Source organism: Camelina sativa, chromosome 6, assembly GCF_030686135.1.
Source record: "Camelina sativa cultivar CO46 ecotype springtype chromosome 6, ASM3068613v1".
Lineage (NCBI taxonomy): Eukaryota > Viridiplantae > Streptophyta > Magnoliopsida > Brassicales > Brassicaceae > Camelina > Camelina sativa.
Window position 1 is genome coordinate 6,189,473 of NC_141885.1, and position 20,526 is coordinate 6,209,998.

General features: G+C 39.1%; 1 non-coding gene and 1 pseudogene across 1 annotated transcript; one reads left to right on the plus strand and one right to left on the minus strand.

Annotated features, from left to right (window-relative positions):
* Nucleotides 1–1,212: 1,212 nt before the first annotated feature.
* On the minus strand, nucleotides 1,213–1,319 carry LOC147942331 (small nucleolar RNA R71). The gene has a single exon (XR_015560513.1). It is a non-coding gene; the product is annotated as a small nucleolar RNA R71 (small nucleolar RNA).
* A 15,942-nt stretch (nucleotides 1,320–17,261) lies between these two features.
* On the plus strand, nucleotides 17,262–17,919 carry LOC147942332 (uncharacterized; annotated as a pseudogene).
* Nucleotides 17,920–20,526: the final 2,607 nt, after the last annotated feature.

The following is a 20,526-nucleotide window of genomic DNA, read 5'->3' on the forward strand; positions in this document are numbered from 1 at the left end:
GTTTCATTTCCATTGCATTCACGTAGTTTCCTGTTCATTACTTGTCTTGCATTAGTTCATTAGCATAGTTTCTATCTTTGTTCTAGTTTCATTATAGCTTCAAGTTGTTTGTTCTGTTTGCATTTAGTATCCTGTTCTAGTTGTTTTTACCTTCTGCATTTCATATCTCATTTTAGGATTGTTAGTGACAAACAATCTTTACAATTGGCTTTACTTAGACTCATATGCACATCTTAATTGTTCACAATCACTCAGATAGGATTGACACCTCTTATACTGCAACTGCATAAGGGGAATTGAAACACCATGACTTCTATTCATTCCATACATCATCATTCCATACATCATTCATTCATACACCACAAAGAAAGTCAGTTTCAATTTGGCGTCGTTGCCCATTTGAGTGTGTTTTGTGACATTTAGGATCCCTATTAGTCTAAGATTAAGTTCGTTTTACACACTTGTGCAGTTACTGAACTCGAATCTTCCTTTGCTTGGCTGTTTTGTGTTTCAGGTACCCACTCGACCACCTACTCGACCACCTACTCGACCACCACTCGACCGAGCTGTGATCGAGCACTTGATCGAGCCAGAAGCCGGATCAAATTAGCCATAACTTCCCAGTCGACTCGACCACCCACTCGATCCTGCGCTCGACCGTGTACCTGTTCGAGTCCGTAGTAGAGTTTGTTGATGCACACAAGGTCAAAAGGCAAAGATAGTCTTCAACAGCCTATTGACAACATCCACAGGCTACAAAAGGGTTTGAGACATAAGAAAGGAAGAGTAGTTCAACAACAACAAGGTCAAGACATCATGGAGCAACAAGCTGTCCATGAGCAAAGACCAAGGCACATTGGTGCAGGAGATGCACCCAATACTCACAACCAAAGGGCTGGAATTGTGCCACCTTCAGTAGCCAACAATAACTTTGAGATCAAGAGTGGATTGATCTCAATGATACAAGCAAACAAGTTTCATGGGTTGCCAATGGAGGATCCACTAGATCACCTTGATGAGTTTGACAGAATATGTGGACTCACTAAGATCAATGGAGTAAGTGAAGATGGATTCAAATTAAGACTCTTCCCATTTTCTCTTGGAGACAAAGCTCACCTTTGGGAGAAGACTCTACCTACTGGAGCTATCACCACATGGGATGCATGCAAGAAAGCTTTTCTGGCCAAGTTCTTCTCCAATGCAAGGACTGCTAGGCTGAGGAATGAGATTTCTGGGTTTGCTCAAAGGAATAATGAGAGCTTTTGTGAAGCTTGGGAGAGGTTTAAAGGATTCCAAACTCAGTGTCCTCACCATGGTTTCAGCAATGAGTCACTTCTAAGCACCTTGTATAGAGGAGTGCTTCCCAAGATAAGAATGCTTCTTGACACAGCCTTTAATGGCAACTTCCTCAACAAGAATGTGGAAGAAGGATGGGAGTTAGTTGAGAATCTTGCTCAATCTGATGGCAATTATAATGAGGACTATGATAGGACCATAAGGAGCTCCTCAACTGATCAAGAGGACAAGTATAAGAAGGATTTGAAGATGGTCAATGAGAAGCTTGACAAGATCCTCCTCAGCCAATCCAAGTCCATTCACTTCATAAGTGAAGAGGAAGCTCCAGTTCAAGAGGGGGAGCCTGAATTTGCTGAGTTGTGCTACATGCAGAACCAGGGAGGATTCAAAGGCTACAACCAAGGGGGTTTCAAGAACAACAATCTCTCTTATAGGAGAACCAATGTGGGCAACCCTCAAGACCAGGTCTATCCACCTCCTCAACCTCAACAGCAACAAAACTACATCCCCAAGCAGCAACACCAAGTGTTCCAGCCCCAATTGTGTCCCCCACCAGGGTTTCAGACTAACCAAGGCCAGGAACAAGACTTAAGAGCAATGATGCAACAGTTGTTGATTGGGCAAACACAAGGCAAGATTGAGGAAGCCAAGCAGTTTGCTGAGTTGAATCAAAGGCTCACATCACAGTACAATGATCTGAACATGAAGTTTGAAGGTCTCAACTCCAGAATGAAGTATATGGAGAGTAACATTGCCTCTACTTCAGCTCCTAAACCCAACCAACTCCCTGGAAAAGCTGTTCAAAATCCAAGGGAGTTCACTGCAAAAGCCATTCATATCTCTGATGGGGAAGTCACTGAGGACAGTGAAGTCCAAGTTTGGGGGAACTCATTAGTTACTGAAGCCCCAAGTGACGTTTGTGCAAAGCAACTGGAGTCCAGCATCTGGCTCGACCAAGTACTCGAACAGCCACTCGATCGGGCGCATGCTCGAGTGGTCGATCGAGTTGCAGACTCAGAAGCTGTCAAGCCTGCCAAGTACACTCCTCCTGCTTACAAGCCACCTCTTCCATTCCCAGGACGTTTCAAAGCACAAAAGATTAAGGAGCTTAGGGAAATCATTGAGAGAAAGGAGATGATGGCTAAGCAACAAGAGGAAGAGAAGGCTTTGAAGGAAGTGGTTGTGATTGAAGAAGCTGTGGTTGAGGAAGTGTTGGCCATACAAGAGATCACCATTGCTTACCAAGAAGAAGAGAGAGGACCTGCCTTGGAACAGTATGATCCATATCCTCTCTACAAAGACTTTTTGCTTTATTTATCAAAGAAGAAGGCTGAAGCTCAAGATGAGAAGGATCTTGAGGACCTTGGAGGAGTTATCATTCCAATCAAGCTTAAGGATCCAGGTCCATTCTATCTGCCTTGCACACTTAGCTATCTTCACTACAACCAATGCCTTTGTGACTTGGGAGCTTCAACAAGTGTGATGCCATACTCCATAGCACAAAAGCTTGGGAGAACTGATTTCAAGTCCACCAACCTTCATATATGTTTAGCTGATGGGTCAAACAAAGAAATAGTTGGAAGGTTGGAGAATGTCCCAGTCAAGATAGGGAAGGCAAGGGTTCACACTGATTTTGTGGTGTTGGAGATGGACAAGGAACCTGAAGATCCAATCATTCTTGGAAGGCCATTCCTAGCCACTGTTGGAGCAGTTATTGATGTCAAAGAGGGTCTTGTGACCTTGAACATTGCTGAAGATATAGCCATGAAGTTCAACATCCATAACCCAACCAACCTTCCTACCATTGATGATCAACCTTTTACTATCAAGGACAAAGGAGGTCAAGAAGGTTCAAGTGGTGAAGCAACTCCAAAGGCTAAGCTCTCCTTTCAAGATGATTCTGTGGAAAAGCTTAAGAGGTCAGTTCAAGAGTTGACTAGTATGGTTGAGGATCTTCAAGTTAAGCTGAACAAGAGGTCCTTAAGGAAGGCAAGACCAAGGCTCAAAATCAAGAAGAAACATGGTTTGTGTGTTAGGGGTGAGGTGATCAAGGATCAACTTCACAGTGATCAAGAGGTTCCAAGGAGGATTTCATCACCTCCTTGGTATGTAAACCAAGTCTAAAAAGGACACCAAAGTCAAGCTTAGTGACTTTAAACAAGCTCACTAGGGAGGAAGTCCCTAAGGTATCCTTTGTAAATATGGTTTATTTTCCTTGTAGTTTTGATATGTTTTCTTTTTTGTTTGTGTTGGACAGGCCTTTAGGTGAGAATGTAGTTGAGTAAGGAGGGAATTAGACTTGGAGAAGGAGACTCGCAAGCCCACTCGACCTACCCACGAGAGGTACTCGACCGAGATGGAAAGGAATTGAGGCCCATTTGATCTTCAAATCACTAGAACAATCGAGTGGAGGGAAGAACAAGAAGAAAAATTTTGAAATTTCAAAATTTGGTCAAGGTGCTCGACCGTGTACAGTCGAGTGTGGGGTCGAGTGGCAGCAAAAAGCAGGTCAAAGATTCCCATTTCAAATTTGAATGGTATGGACGCTCCACCCTTGTCACTTTGTCCCCTTAGCTTCTTTATATAGACCTTGCACGAAACTATGCCTCTCACATTCTCTCATTTGCTCAAAACCATTGAATTCAAGTTTTAAAGTCTCTCTCTTAGCCTATCTTTTGCTCAAGCTTAGTTCTTTCAAGTTTTTGGTTCACTAACCTATTAACTTTGAGCTTTGAGTCTATTCCCTTCAGTTCTATTTGAAAAAAATGTCTTCAAGAATCACTAGGAAGTCTCAACAAACCACTGCAACCTCCATGGAACGTCATGATGCTAGCCTTGAATCAAGAGGACAAGCTGGAAGGACCACTCGACGCCCCACTCGATCATGCACTCGACCGAGTGGTGGTTCGAGCAGCCGGTCGAGCCAGATGCCGCGTCCAAGGGGAGAGAGAGTTGAGGAAGATCCTGAGAGGACTGAGAGTGAGGAGGAAAGAGAGTTAACTCTCAATGAGTTCATGAGGAGACACAAGGCCAAAGGGAAGAGGCCAGCAGTTGAGGTTGAACAAGAAGAGAGTGAGAATGAGAGTGAGGAAGAAAGTGAAAAAGAAGAGATAGAAGATGATGGAGAAGCTGAGTCCTGTGGGTTGTCAAAGAGGCAACTCTATGATGCTTTCATGAGAATGGAGTTCTTAGGGACAACATATCCACACAAAGAAACCATGGAGAAGCTAGCCATTGGTGAAGATGTGGAGTACCTCTTTGAAAAGAGCAACCTGACTAAGTTTATGGGGCTTTGCATGGAGGGCTACAAAGAAGAGAGTTGTGAGTTTCTGGCCACAGTCAAGCTGCATACATATGCAAGGAATGATTCTGAATTTGGAGCTGGCCACATTGATTTCACAATCAAGGGGAAAAGGTATGAACTCTCAATGAAGAAGATAGCCAATGTGTTTGGTTTTGAGGTTGGGAGCAATAGGAGTTTGATGATTCCAAGAGATGAGCTCTATGCTGTGTGGGAAACCATTGGGGACAACAAATACTACTCATCCTCCAATTCCAAGAGTTCAAGGATAAGGAGCCCAGTCCTAAGGTACTTCCACAAAGCTCTTGCCAACACCTTCTTTGCTAGGAAGGAAACTGGGAATATTAATGAGGGGGAGCTAAAAATGATTGATTTGGCTCTCAATGGAGTCATCTTCCAAGCAAGAAATGGCACCATCATTCTTGGGAGCACTGTGGAGACTGACCTAGCAATGGTGCTCATTGATCACATGATTAACTTGAGAAGTTGGGTAGGAAAGTTAGAGAATAAGGGATCAAGAGGAGCACTAACCATTGGAGGCATCATTACTCCAATCCTTCAAGCTGCTAAGGTTCCACTTAGAGGAGAAAGGGTTTCACCAAGATGGATTGACTCTAGCTACCTCACCTCTACTCTCATCCTAGCCAAGGAGATGCATCAAGGGAATCACATTTTCAACTTTGAACTTCCAACACTTGGGAAAAAGCAATTGATTTTGCCTAACCAAGAGCTCACCACCATTCAAGAAGGAGCCAACATTGACTTTTGGCCAGCTGAGGAGCATTTGTTTGATGGGATAGTTCAACTTAGAGTTGATGAAGCTGGAGATGTGCAGATGGCTGATGGGGAGGAGCAATTTTACTTTGAGCATTATGAGCTCAACCCAAGAGATAGTAGAGGAGTGAGGGAGGCTACCAAGAGATTAACCCTTCTGCAAAAATGGAACAAATGGCATGGGAAGAGGTTTGATAAGCTGAAGAAGAAGGTGACCAACATGGCTAAGTCCATCAAGGGCTTAAAGAAGGAGATTGCTGAGTTGAAGAGTGGGAATTCTTCACCTACACCATCAAGCCCTTTGAGGAGGAGTAGCTCAACTAGAGCACTTTCTAGAGTTGCAAACCCTGTGGAACCAGCTAGGGTTTCAATGTGTGAGCCAAATCAGAGGAAGAGGAGCTCAAGTACCCAAGAACAACCCTTTTCAAGGTACTCGACCGGGTCACTCGAGCACCCACTCGACCGAGCACCCCCAATGCACTCGGTCGAGTTCCAGCCCAGATCACCCTATGGTTTCCCACCTCCAGCTGCTTATCCAGGATATCAAGGTTACCCTCCCATCCCACCCCAGTACTTCATGGATCCAGCACTCTACCAGCAGTTCTACCAGCAGCAAGGACCGCATTTTGACACTCGTGGTCCAGCTCGACCCCCCCACTCGAGCACTACTCGACCGAGTCTCGGTCGATCCCCATCGTCGAGCTGCCCCAATCTCCACCTCCAAGTCACCAACAAGACCCCAACTACTCCTATGACAGCATGCAGATGGATGTGGACAGCTACTTCCACAATCCCTAAGGTACCACTATCACCTTCCCTTGTAGATATCATAGCATTTGACATTGTGTTTTGTTTTTTGTTTTTCATCTTGAATCCTCAATCAAATTTCTTTCACACAGGGACTGTGTGATTTAAGTTTGGGAGAGGGTTTGAGATAGCATTTGACATTGTGTTTTGTGATTCTTATTTCAAATTTTTAGCATAATCATGTTAATACTTGCATAGCATCTAAGGCATAGAAAAACCCTAAAAATTTGAAAATTTTTGCAAAAATCTTTATAAAAAAAAAGAGTGTTCATGTAGTTTGCACTGCACATTAGGATCTTGTTTAGCATGTTTCATGTAGGATTGTATAGTACTTGCATTAGGGATCTATGATGAGTATTCCCTTATTAGCTTGTTTATTCACTAGACTAGGATCAATGCCCAAGTTAATAGTACTTTGATGCTAGTTGAGTGGTTAGAATAAGATTGAACCAAGCCTTGAATTCCTACATTGTATTTGGTCTAAATTGAAGCATGTTGAGATTTGAAACCATTTCCTATTTATAAGAACCTAATATTGACTTTCAATTATCAATGTGTGCAATGCTTTAAACTCATGGATACCACATACATATTTGGATCATCTTCTTCCTTTTTACCACTCTTGTTGATCCAAGTAGCTGATTTCCTCATTAAAAATCAGTTCCCCTACCCCTAAACCAAACCTTCTTTCAAGCCATGTTTGTTCTTGTGTGTGTGAGGCCTATTTTTGGGATTGAGCTTGGTAGAAAGTGTTAGGTTTGAACTGACAAGAGTAAAGCCTTGTGTAGTTCTAGTTTGCATTTTTCAAACTAGATAGGACTAGGTGGTTCACTTGTTGGGTTTGGGACTTGGCTATTATGAAAAGAAAAGAGGAAAAAGAGAAAGAAAAGGTTAGAGTCTTTAGGAGGGGAATGTGTTTAAGAAAATTTAAAGTCTAGTGAAAGAATGGGAAGAATAAGGTGGTTTAAAGATGGTTCTAGTTAAAGAAAAGAAAGAAAGAAAAGAGAAGTCTAGCAAAATGCTTATATGTCTTAAGAATAAGAAGAAAAGAGAACCATAGCAAATAAGTAAGAATCCCCCATTCCACTAGAAAGATCAAATAAGAAACCTCTCCTAAGACTTTAAAACCAAAAGAGAAAAGGGTGAAAAAGAAGAAAAGAAGTTAAAGGGTAGCACTAGGACCAATTGGGTTTAGATTGATAGGATAAACACTTTGGGTGCCTTTGGGTAGACAAGGTTTTGTTCTTGTATGTGTCTAAGTGTTCTTACCTTTAGCATTCTTCTAAAGCTCAATCCATTTTTTATGAGAGAACCTTGATATTGATAAGCCCTACTCTAAAAAGAGACCATCATTGTCTCTAAACCTTTTACTGCCAAGCCAAATGAGTTTAAGCATTGCATAGAATTGATTCATGATCTTGATTAATGAATGTTAAAGGAAATGGTTGATTTGAATGCATGTGGATGTCTAAGGCTCAAATCAGTGAAGGTTGTGACATGCTTGTCTCAAGTCGGAATTCAAGAATAAATTTTGTGAAAGAAAATATATATTATTTAGTTTTTCCATTGAAAATCGTTCCCTATTTTGGGGTTACGAACCCTATATGTATACTAAAATCAGTAATAAATTAGACATTTAAATACAATTATTCTCTATACATGCTTCTGTTTCGGTTCACGTAGTTACTCTCTGTAACAATCGAATCTTTAAGTTGACTGATACACTTAACTGTGAGGCAGCGGGGTCGAGTCCACAAGAACCAATGATACACTAAAGATTTGCAAGACTTGTAAATACCCAAAGTGGACAAATGTTTGTTTTGTTTCGTTTTCAGGATTGTAAATATAAATGCAAAAAATAAAACGGTTTAGCTTATGGGATTAAAACATTGGGTCATGGGTATTTCAGAGATCAATGACTAATGAGTAAATAAAACATGGAATTAAATAATTAAGAACCATTCTACAACATGAACACAATAATAGACTAACCCTCTTTCAAGGTATTAGAAACTAAATTTGACTATTAGTTTGTTAAACTTTTATTTGCAACCTCCTAGCCAAATTCGCATTACAATCAAATTCTTTAAATCCAAAATGCGTCCTAACATCAATTTTCGCAGGCTATAAATACATTGCTCAATTCATACTAGTTTAGACATCTTCATGTGGATGTGAGCGCAACTGGACTGTGGTTAAGCGGATTCATACCAAAAAGAGGAATAGATTAGAGCATCAACGAATTAATGATAAAACATAGTGTTGTAAATGTTTGCTTCATATGGGCTTATTTGGTCTAAACCATGAATTGGGCTTATATTGATGTGAAGCCCATTCAGAAGACGGGTTGTGTGGTCTGCAAGGGTAAACCGACATAAGCTCTAGGGTTTCACTATATAAGGGAAGCTAGGGTTGAAGAAACAAGGACTAATCACAAAGACGCAAGGTGGTGGTACCTTGGTGGCGGCGGTAGGGCACAGCGCAGGGCGCTATGTGGGACAGATGCAGAGACGCAAGGTGCAGTGCAGAGAGCATACGCAGGGCGTCGTACATGGAGCTTGAAGCTGTGCGCAGAACCATGATAAAGGAGCAGAAGCTTGGCTGGGGTCGAAAGGCTGAAAACCGGAGATAACCTTGTCTAGGTTTAAGGTGTCTTCAGGACACTTCTGAGAGACGAAGGTGGAGCTGCTTCTTTGGGGTTCTGGAGGTGTTTCAGGGTTATACATGGAGGGGAGAGTTGAACCAGAGACAAAGAGAGGGGAAGAAGAAAAGCTAGATCTATTATGTCTTTTCTTCTTCAGGTTTCTTTGTAGTTAGTAGTTCTCTAAGCTTGTATATGAAACACTGTGTGTAAACCTTGGTTGCTTGATAGTAGATGTTTGTGGGAGAAGGTTCCCACACGAGATGTACCCTCTGCATGAGGGGAATTCATTAAATCTTTGTGTTATGTTTATGTTATGCATATTGATCTGTGAAGTAGACGAGGAGTAGGGGCAGAGTCGCGGTATGCGGTTCACTACAGAGGTGAATCGGGGTCTGCGATTCTCAACAAGTGGTATCAGAGTTCGGGCTCAAGAATTCACAGACTCAGGCATGACGTTGTAAGCATACAAGAAGGATTCGGAGACTGTTGCAGAAGACTCATGATCTTGAAGGTGTTCTTGATCGAAGGTTAAATCAGTTATGAGGTTTGTTTTAAGTGGAGTTATCTGCATTGTTTGATTCAGGTTCATGGCTATGAAAGGTTAATAAAATCATCATACAAAAGGCTCAAAACTTATCCAAAGTTCAGTTTTCCGCTGCGATCACAAAGTAAATGTGATATTCTGTTTGAAGCTTCTGAATACTCAAAAATGTTTCAGTTTAGGGAATCTAGACACTAAGAGAACACAAGGATGTAGACGTCTTCAACTATTGAAAAGTCAGTTTTTGGTTGTCGAAAGTCTGTGTAGTGGTGTTCGAGAATTGGTTGAATGTACAACTATAGGAGTCACAGATTTACTAAGGGCCTTGAGAGGTTAATCTGGGTGTAAGAGGGTTGTTATATTAACAAGTTGTGTCGAAGATTCAGATGAGTATGAAGATAGACTAGACAATTTATGTTGAAGTGGTCAGTTTTGAGAGGTGTTAGGTGAATGGTTAAGTCTCAGGAATGGATCAGGTTGTCAGAGATTTGAAAAGACTACAATCAAGGTAGGTTTACAGAGAGTGGGAATGCAGAAAGTACCAAGAGTCAAAGTTGAAGTCAGTGAGATTTGCTTTGTCAAGGTGGAGTATGCTCTTCAAGGTGACTTAAAATCTCAAGAAGACTTTTGTAGACTGATGTTCATATATTTTACCTTGTTTTCCCTTAGTTTATTCACAACTTTTGCATCTTTTGCTATCCATTTAGGCCATTATTGTGTAGCTTTAGGACTAATCATGCATTAGAGTATAGTTGCATTGCATTTGAATCTTTTCATGCATAAACAGGTGATTTTGGAGCTTAAGGAGCATAGAAGCAATGCTGAGGAGAAGTGAAGCTGTCCTGAGGAGAAAACAAGAGAGTCAAGGCTGTAGAATCAAGGTCCGGAGTCCAACTCGACCGCACCACTCGACCATCACTCGACCGTGTGCTGAGGAGGACTCGACCAAGTGGAGAATGCACGAGAGAAGCCAGCTCGACCAGCCACTCGACCGAGCACTGGTCGAGTTGACCGAGCCGTTGACCACTTTGACTTTTTGCATTTTTTAGGGCTTCCACCTCACCTCCTATATAAGGCCCTTGTACTTGCAGCCACAAAAAGAATCCAGCTTTTTAGAGAGTCTAAAACCTAGTTTTTACCTTTTTTAGATATTATTCCTTTTGCACTTTTATTTTATTTTTAGATCTTGTACTTGTTTGAGAGAGAAAGACTAGATTCTTATATTTTGTTTGTTTCATAACTTTCAAAGTATTAAGATTTCGAGTTTATTTCCTTCATCAATATTGTAGATCTCTGTTTCATCTTTCTAATGATGCAAGTTTCATTATTTTCTGGGTTTTTGACATATTTCACCATGTGTTCTTGTGAGTAGTTTGCTTAGGACCTTGAGGATGGGTTAGGCTGGGTTGATCTTGTGATTTGTTTGATTTGGTCAAGCTTGATTGTTGTAGATCTCTTCTAGGCTAGATGATCTTAATGCTGATCCTATATCTGAGAGGGTAGGGTTTGATTTCAAGCATCTTAGCATCACACCAATGTCTAAGGAGCATAGATAAGGCTAGATCTAGAGCTTACCATTAGGCTTTCTAAGAGATTAGGAGTCTTGTTTGGTTTGAGATGTATTGCTTAATGCCTGCTTGTGTAGATTCTTTTCTTTGTGAGAACAAGTCTAGAATTGCATAGGTTTGATTGTTTCTTGCCATGAGAGTGGATTAAACATGTATTAGAATAGTATGTCTAGAGATCAGCTCAATGTTTGCTTGAGATTTGTTGACCAAGTTAGATAACCACAATGATTAGCTCAGCCCATGAATCCCTCCTCAAGGCCTTCTTTGTTTATTGAAATCTTAGTCTAAATATCATTGCTTGCTTGTTGTTTGATTGGTTTTAGCATTGCTCTGTTTTTCTTGTGTTGCTCTGTTTTCACGTTTAAGTCTAGCTCGACCACCCACTCGACCTACACTCGGTCGAGTGCTGCTCGAGCTCATCCCCAGAACTTGTGTTTTTGATTTGTAATTGTCTTGTTTCATTCATGTTTCATTTCCATTGCATTCACGTAGTTTCCTGTTCATTACTTGTCTTGCATTAGTTCATTAGCATAGTTTCTATCTTTGTTCTAGTTTCATTATAGCTTCAAGTTGTTTGTTCTGTTTGCATTTAGTATCCTGTTCTAGTTGTTTTTACCTTCTGCATTTCATATCTCATTTTAGGATTGTTAGTGACAAACAATCTTTACAATTGGCTTGACTTAGACTCATATGCACATCTTAATTGTTCACAATCACTCAGATAGGATTGACACCTCTTATACTGCAACTGCATTAGGGGAATTGAAACACCCTGACTTCTATTCATTCCATACATCATCATTCCATACATCATTCATTCATACACCACAAAGAAAGTCAGTTTCATAGACGTTGCAGGACTGTGCAAGAGTTTGCAAGTAAGTGCAAGAATATACAAGGCTGGCGCAAGGTGATTGGGGTTGTGTATCTGCATTGAGAAGAGAATCGGAAACAGAAAACATCTGGTTCGCCTGTTTGCATCTACAGAGATGATCTGGTAGATGAATCTATTGAAGGGATCACATGCAGGAAGTTTAAGTGTTTTGTTGACAATTAATAAGGAAGCATGTGAGTATAAGGGGAAGATCAAGTAGATCTCTGTTGGTTAAAGATGCATGTTATAATAGACAAGACTAGTAGAAGACTAGTGCGTCTAGCAACATCATTAAGTTTCTCAGGAAGGTCACTTACATGGAGGTTAAGTGAGAGTTCATCAATGGTGAAGACATGTCAAGGTGGTATTGATGGATGATGAGAAAAGGTATGATGTTGGTACCACGTTTCTTCTTGGTAAGATCTGCAATTGTGAAGAACTATTGCAGGGTTATGTTACAGCAGATGTGGCTTCAGGGATTCTAGATTGAAGCACTAAAGGCTGTTACAGGAAAACTAGCAGAGGTTCAGAAGCTACTGGTTGGACATCCGTTTTAACATGAGGTTGAACAAGAGTTTGTACTGTCAGATCGTACAAGTTGGGTTCAAGAGTCAGTTGGTTAAATAGATGGGATGTAACCCAATCTCAGGAGTAATGTATTGAGTTGAGATTGTTTGCATGATGAATCAGGGATTGTTTCAGGATTGAAGCATGTATGATTCATGTGTTCTACATGGGATTCAAGGAAATTTGGTTCAAGCTCAGTGCACATGAGATCATAAGTTTTCCTTGATCTTCACTTTTGGTTTCTACCCCTACACGCTCTTCATACGCCTTTATTCTCCCAACTATGTCTCCAAATCCTGTTGAATTTAGATCTAGAACTTGTTCAAGGGAAGATACAATATGAATGAACTTGTTTCTTGGAAATCCTGACAATAATTTTTTCACCAACTTTGACTCTTCAATATTCTCTGTTCGACCAAGTGAATCAGGTTGCAGACGGATACAAATGATATACAATCATGATAACAGGTATGTGGCGTTTATCAGAAACCATGGGAGAGGTTATGTGATTTTTATAATCGTGTTATGAGAGGAAGATATCTCAGGCTTTACTATTCTAAAGGTTCAAGATCAAAGGTCCACAAGCAAGTCAGGTGTTACTTGTGGGTGAATCAGAAGTTCTGATTCTAGGTGGAGCTGTTGTGAGAAACAAAAGAATCAAGTAAAAGTCTTCATAAGTGTTTCTAAGACCAGGAGAAACAAGGTTGAAGAAGATGATTCATGTAAGGAGTTACACGAACTTGTTAGGATAGCTGAAGAGCATCATAAGCTATTCAGAGAAGCTGTCAGGAACAAGGTGAAGTTGTATTGCTTCGCAGACTGAAATTTCAGAAAACTCGAACATATAGACAGTCATGAGACAGTTTAAGGATTCAATAGGTGCTGAGAATTTCAGAGGAATGTCAGAGGATGACATTGGACAACACAAAAGAACAGTCAATGTTGGTTGTGTTATGTATTAATTATCAAGGAATCAAGGTTTTTAAGGGTTTCTTCAGATGTCGGGTTCAATGGTCAGAGTTCCTCCACAGGTGGGATTACAGTCATCAGGAGAAGGAAGCTTGAGGGAGAGTCGCGAATCTCTTGAAGTTTATTAAGACGAAGTTGAAAAGTTCCGAAGGTGGACAAAGATAAGGATCATTGGGAGTTGCAGGTTCTACAGGAGAAGACAAGTTTTGTTTTTCTTCTTAGGAAAGAATAAAAACATAGGGGATTTTGTGAGTTGGACCAAATGAAGCAAAAGGTGGAGTTTGTTGTAAATGGTTGCTTCATATGGGCTTATTTGGTCTGAACCATGAACTGGGCTTATATTGATGTAAACCCATTCAAGAGTCGGGTTGTGTGGTCTGCAAGGGTAAACCGACATAAGCTCTAGGGTTTCACTATATAAGGGAAACTAGGGTTGAAGAAACAAGGAGTAATCACAAAGAGGTAGAAGAAGCTGGTAGTACCTTGGTGGCGGTTGTAGGGCACAACGCAGGGCGCTGTGCGGGACAGATGCAGAGACGCAGGGTGCAGTGCAGAGAGCATGCATAGGGCGTCGTACATGGAGCTTGAAGTTGTGCGCAGAACCATGATAAAAGAGCAGAAGCTTGGCTGGGGTCGAAAGGCTGAAAGCCGAAGATAACCTTGTCTAGGTTTAAGGTGTCTTCAGGACACTTATGAGAGACGAAGGTGGAGCTGCTTCTTTGGGATTCTGGAGGTGTTTCAGGGTTATACATGGAGGGTAGAGCTGAACCAGAGACAAAGAGAGGGGAAGAAGAAAAGCTAGATCTATTATGTCTTTTCTTCTTCAGGTTTCTTTGTAGTTAGTAGTTCTCTAAGCTTGTATATGAAACACTGTGTGTAAACCTTGGTTGCTTGATAGTGGATGTTTGTGGGAGAAGGTTCCCACATGAGATGTACCCTCTGCATGAGGGGAACTCGTTAAATCTCTGTGTTATGTTTATGTTATGCATATTGATCTGTGAAGTAGACGAGGAGTAGGGGCAGAGTCGCGGTATGCGGTTCACTACAGAGGTGAATCGGGGTCTGCGATTCTCAACACAGAGTTTTTGGATCGTTGAAGAAGAAGAAGCAGGTGAACTTGAATATGATGAATTAGCGAATGCTCTTGCTGAGGAATATCCCAAAGATCATGAAGATCAAACCCTCAAAATTCTAATGGTATTTTTAAAATTGTACATTTCACTTTTATAATTTTCTTTTAGTTGACTATAATATATGTATTCAACTATGTGATTTTTAGATGTTTCAGATTTTGATGAAGACTTCAATATGCCGCTTGAAGAACACGGAGGGAATGGTGATAGAGACAACCAAGATTGGTTGTTGTAAATTAGAGACAACAAACATAGTTGAAAGAGTTCTTATTTACACGAAGGGAATGATGTTTTACCAGGGAATGTTGAACCCAAATCGAATGAGCATTGTTATACAATAATGATTCACGAAAAACATGAAGAAGTTGCTAAGAGAGGTCTTTAGGGATCTGAAAATGCTAGTATTACTTTTGAGAGGGTAGTTCTTGCTGTTAATGTAGCCAAAGAGGATGATGAGCCACCATACGTTGCACCACCACCATATATTCCAAGACTACCATATGTAGCCATCTGAGAAAAGCTACAGGGAACGCTGAAAAAATAAAAAGATTGCTCTGATGAGGTAATTAAGCAGTTGCATGCAAAACTTCCTTTAATAGCGTTAATCAAGGTTATGAATACATACAAGAAATTTTTGAGAGATGTTTATCTAACAAGATGTTTGAGAGATGTTTGTGGCGGCTGTTTAGCCAATTTTTTTGCCTTCGTGGCAGGCTTTTTAGCTAATGTTGCCTGTTTAGTCGGTCCTTCGGGATGTATGGTCTTCGTGATGGTCCTTCGGGATGTGTAGCCTGTTAAGGCGATCCTTCGGGATTTGTGGTCTTTGTGACGGTCCTTTGGGATGAGAGGTCTTTGTGACGGTCCTTCCAGACGATTGGTTTTTGTGACGGTCCTTTGGGACAAGTGGTCTTCGTGACAGTCCTTTGGGATGTGTGGCCTTGGTGGCGGTCCTTGTTAGGACAATTGTCTAACGTTTGTGGCGGTTCTGTTGAGGACATTTGTTTGGCCTCAGTGGCGGTATGTTAAGACATTTTGACCTTTGTATAGGTCCTGTTTATGACATTTGTTGGCCTTAGTGGCAGCTTTAGTGGCCTGTGAAGATCCTTGCGTGGTCATGAGGGGTTCTAGTGAGGGAATATGTGGTTGGTAAGACATTTTGATGTTTTTACGTGAACCACGGGAGGTAGACCTGGCTAGGAGATATGACTCAGACGTGTTCATAATTGTTTGCTCTAAGGATGGTTGGTCTTGAACGACTCTTAGAAGACTTTGGCGTGTTGTATGGTGGCAACCCGAGAGACAAAAATTGGGCTTCGCTTATATTGTGGCATGCGGGCTTAGGCCCAATGAAGAGCCAATATTATGGCATGCAGGCTAAGGCGTGATGAGGAGCCTATGATAAAAGGAAAGTTCAAAAGTCGAGAGCAAATAATGCCTGGAATGTGAGTCTATCGCCTAGAGGTGACCTTCGTAGATCGGTTGAAGGAGGTGCGGGCCGTAGAGACAGTGGCATGGGAGTCCTGGGCTGATGGATGTTCGAGATTCAAGGACAAATTTATGATGGTGGGGGAGAATTGTAACATTCGCAAACCGGAATCCTTGTTTGGGAGGTGCATCGGTCGATGCAAGGTCAGTTTTCGTGAGTTGAGTTAAGTTAAACGCTCGTTTGGTTGCATTTTGTTTTGGGAAAAACCCTAAGGTTGGGTATTTAAGGAGAAGCTTGTGGCTTTGGCCGAGTTTGGCAATTTTTATAGTGAAAAGAAAAAGAGAAGCTGTTCTTGAGGATTTTGGAGATTAGAGTGCTTGTTCTTGTGAGATCTTGCCTTTGGAGTGGAGATTTGTAGATGGGATCGTTGTAGGAGCTTTCTAGGAGTGTAGATCCGTCAGTTTAGAGTCATAATCTTCTTTGGCAAAGGGGAGTGCATGACCATGTCTTATCTAAGCTTGAGATTTCTCTGATTTTTGTGTTTATGTGTTATGTAGTTGCTTCCTTGGCTTGTTAGAATGTTTTTGTGTCACATGGGGCTTGGCAGGCTTCTTAGTGGCTGTGGATTGTGTTTTGATGGATTAGGAACGGAGATCTGGACAAGAGCGATTGCTGGAATCTTTAGGAGGAAGTATGATGGGCCTTACTACAGTTGGAAGGTGACTCCAATACCTATTCAAGAGAGATACTTCAAGATGTTTGCGGTAATGTAGATTATAGTTTTAACGTGTTATTGTTTACTCTATGTTTGACTTAGAATTGCTGCTAATTTAATTGTTTATATGATGTAGTAGAAGCTTAATTGGGATTCCGGGATTACTGAACTTTTTAAAGAAGGTTTCTTGAAGATAGCCAAGAAACGGATGAAAGGCATTGTCAGTCAAGCTAAGAGGAGTGGTGTACAACCAACATGGATTTGTGATACATTAACTGAGATGTGGAAATATTGGGACATTTCTGATGCTATTTAGAAGAGTGAGAATGCTTAACAGTGCAGAATCTCTAATGGTGGAGGTCTTGGAGTGCACAAACACTAAGCCGGTCAGAAATCATTTGTGCAAGTTCATCAAGAAATGACAAGACTTCGGTTTCCATCCAAACACTTAACTTCTGATTTTCTAATACAACTTACATGAATTCAATTTGTTTGACTATCATTGTAGGAGGAAGAGTTGGAACGTCCTGTATTACTTAGCAAAGTGTTTATGAAAACACATACTAGGGTTGATGGATCTTTTGTGGATCAAAAAGCAAAATAAGTTGTTGAAACTTATGAGAAGACCATAGAATAGAGATTGTCGGAAATGGATGACGATGATCTGCATACTTCAAAGAATTCCTCTGAACATTCAACTCATCGAACTCTCAGCCTTAATTAAAAGAATGAGATCTGTCTTCAAGTAAGTTGTTTCTCGTTATATTTTGATTAATGTTTTTTATTGTCTTCGTTTTCTAAGAATGGATACATTAATGAGTTTTGATTATTCTCTCAAGTCTTTATCTCAAATTTATTTTTGATAATCTTAGTTTGGATTATGATTAACTATGCCCTCTAACTCTTGCTGTTCACAAATTACTATTCTTATGAACCTGTAATACTTAATGTTGACTCTGTCATTAACAGTGTGTTGGTGTGGATCAATTGTTTTTCCATTTCGTTTTCTGTTTTCATTTTGTATGTGATCTAGTTTAATGAATGTTAATACTTTGTTTTAGTGTACTCAAACAGATGACAAAGGTAACCTTTTTGGCCTTGGATCTCTTGTCGAGACACTAAATAAAGAAAAAAGGAAAAGGAGATATGTGAGCTCTACATCAACTGTTGTGGATGTTGAAGATTAACTTCGGCGCAAGATATCTGAACACGAGGCTGAAAATGCACGAAGTAATGAGGAGCATCGACAATCTCAATCTAGCTTCAAGAAGCTCCACACCTTCATGAAAGAAAAAAAATCCTGAGTTGGCAGGTTTTATGGCTTCTGCTCCTAGTGACCATGAACCAACCACACCTGCCATCTCTACAGCTACCACACAAGCCACTACAGTAGGCACCACCTCAGCTGCCAATTTCCCTTTGTCTAACATTTCTTCCAACTTATGACCTTGATCTGATATTTGCTTTTTTGTGTTGTAAAACTTTTTTAGGATGATGATCTTTTGGTACGATTAGGAAGATCTTTTGGTATGATTAACTATTTTAAATCATCATTTTCTTTTTTATTAATAGCATTTTAAATTCAGAAATTAACCAATATAAAAAATGTGACCAGTTTGTAACCAAAACAAATAACAAAAACTCCAAAACTCATACTTTTGTGCAAGTCCCAAAACCATTTCTGCTATAGGACTGCCAAATTTAGTCACAAAATTGTCCTTAAATAAACTTCTTTGCATTTTAGTCGAAAATGTGCAACTTCCACAACTAGTCATTTATTCGTCGCTTATATACGACTTTACTTTCTAGTCGGAACTAAGTCACAAATTAGAAAAGATGGTGCAATTGTTTTTTTACGACCAACCTAACTAGTCGCTAAGTAGTCGCAAAACCTTTATTTGCGACTACTTACCGACTATTATAGGAGACGTAAACGACGTTTGTGAATTTAAAGTATTTCAGACAGTTTTAAAAAAATTAATCTAAGACAAACACCAATCAATTTGATAGATTACATGATCTTAACCTAAATTAACTATATAATTTTCGTGTTGTGCGGGTTTTTTTTCTTTTTTGGGCAACTTGTGTGTTGTGGTTTAGTTGTAAATTATGTTAACAATAATAAAATCTTATATCAAAACGTGAATGAAGTATGAGCTATAAAATTTAAGCTAAGCTTGGGCTAACTTGGCTTGCTATGAAACTATGAAAAATAAATTCACTTTCTTTTCTACTTAACTATTGAAAAAATTGGTAATTAATTTTTCAAAAATTGATAATTAATTAAATTAAAAAAAAAACTCTAGCAAAAGCCTAGAAGTTATTGGTTTGAGAGGCACTTAAGATGAAGCGATAGATTAATTTTTATGCATATGTTGTCATTTGATTTTTTTTTTTTTTTAACTAAGATATCATACTTAGGGTTCGAATGGTAACCGCGGATTTAGTAGTGCAGGACAAAGAATTTGTTAGTGCGGTACGGTTCAACTGCTGTACGTGCGGGACAAATGTATTTGTGGGACAAGTGCGGATAATACAAATTAAGCGGTACAAAATAATGTTTGATTGGTGAAAAACTATTTGCGGTGCGGATTTCATATTTTTCATATTTAATTTGTTTTATATAAATAAATAAATATTTTTATTTTATATATATATCAACAATTATATGAATAAATTTAAAAGTATCTAAATTTATTCAATAATATAAAATACTACACAATAAAAAGAACTATCAAAAGTTTCAAAAAGAAATCTATTTAAATTGAAGTTATTAATGGATATAGCCTATAGATAAATACTACTAAATTATTAATACGTATTTTGGTTGAAATTTATTAAATTTTTTAAAATGTAAAAGAAAAATAAAGATAAAAAGTGTTATGAAAATAACTTAAGCATAAGTGAGAAAAAGTATATAGAGAGAAGTTTTTAACTTTTAGTTAGTTTAAAGTTTAAACAAAAAATCTTTAATTATTATTAATAATAAAATTTCAATAAAAATCATTTTTTAATTAATATGCATGTTTTCTTATGGAAAACCGCTGGATAATAGATGCATGCAGGTGAAAAAGCGGTCTAAGGCTTAATCTTTTGTACAAATCCGCGATCTGATTTTTTTTTTTTTTTTTAAAACGCAAATTGAATAAAAGATGTTGATTGGTGTTTGAAGTGCGTTTTTAAAAAAAATGAGTTAAAAACCGCTTTTAGTAGTTCACCATTCACAACCTTAATCTACTAACAAAAAAATATGTATTTAGTGTTCCACAATCCAAATTTTCGGTTACATTAATAAACATCTTATTATTACTTAAAATTTCAATGAACATCTTAAATGATTTTTATAATTATATATTAATATATTATTTTCATTTTTTGTATTATTTTGTGGTCCTCTAATTTATTTTCAACTAGGGGATGCTCTCAAGATAATGCTCATAGGTTCTTTTGTATTTTTGTTTTTTAATACAACAATAATTTTATTTGGATACAAGAGGTAGGAAAAAGATACGCACCAATCTGGTCTTTTGATTCTCCAAATCTCAACTTTCTTAGAATAAGCATTTTCCAGTTTATGCTATCCCACTTCATGCATAACTTTGTTTTGCGTTTTTCTTTTTCTACATCCGTAAGTGTTGCAAGACTTACGTAATTTTATTTGTAGCATTATTATTGTTAAATTATCGAGGACTATAGCCTATAGGTGGTGCTATATATAAACAAAAATCGACCAAATCTTTCCACTGATTTTTATATTCACCACCACGGCACCACCTTAAAATTGTTAAAACATTGTTACATCTATATGACTTTTAACATTGTAAATTTGCAGAAAATAAAAACTATGAAGAGAATTCAAAAGGTGATAATTTAATTGATAATTTAATTTAAAAAGTGATAATTTAATTGAA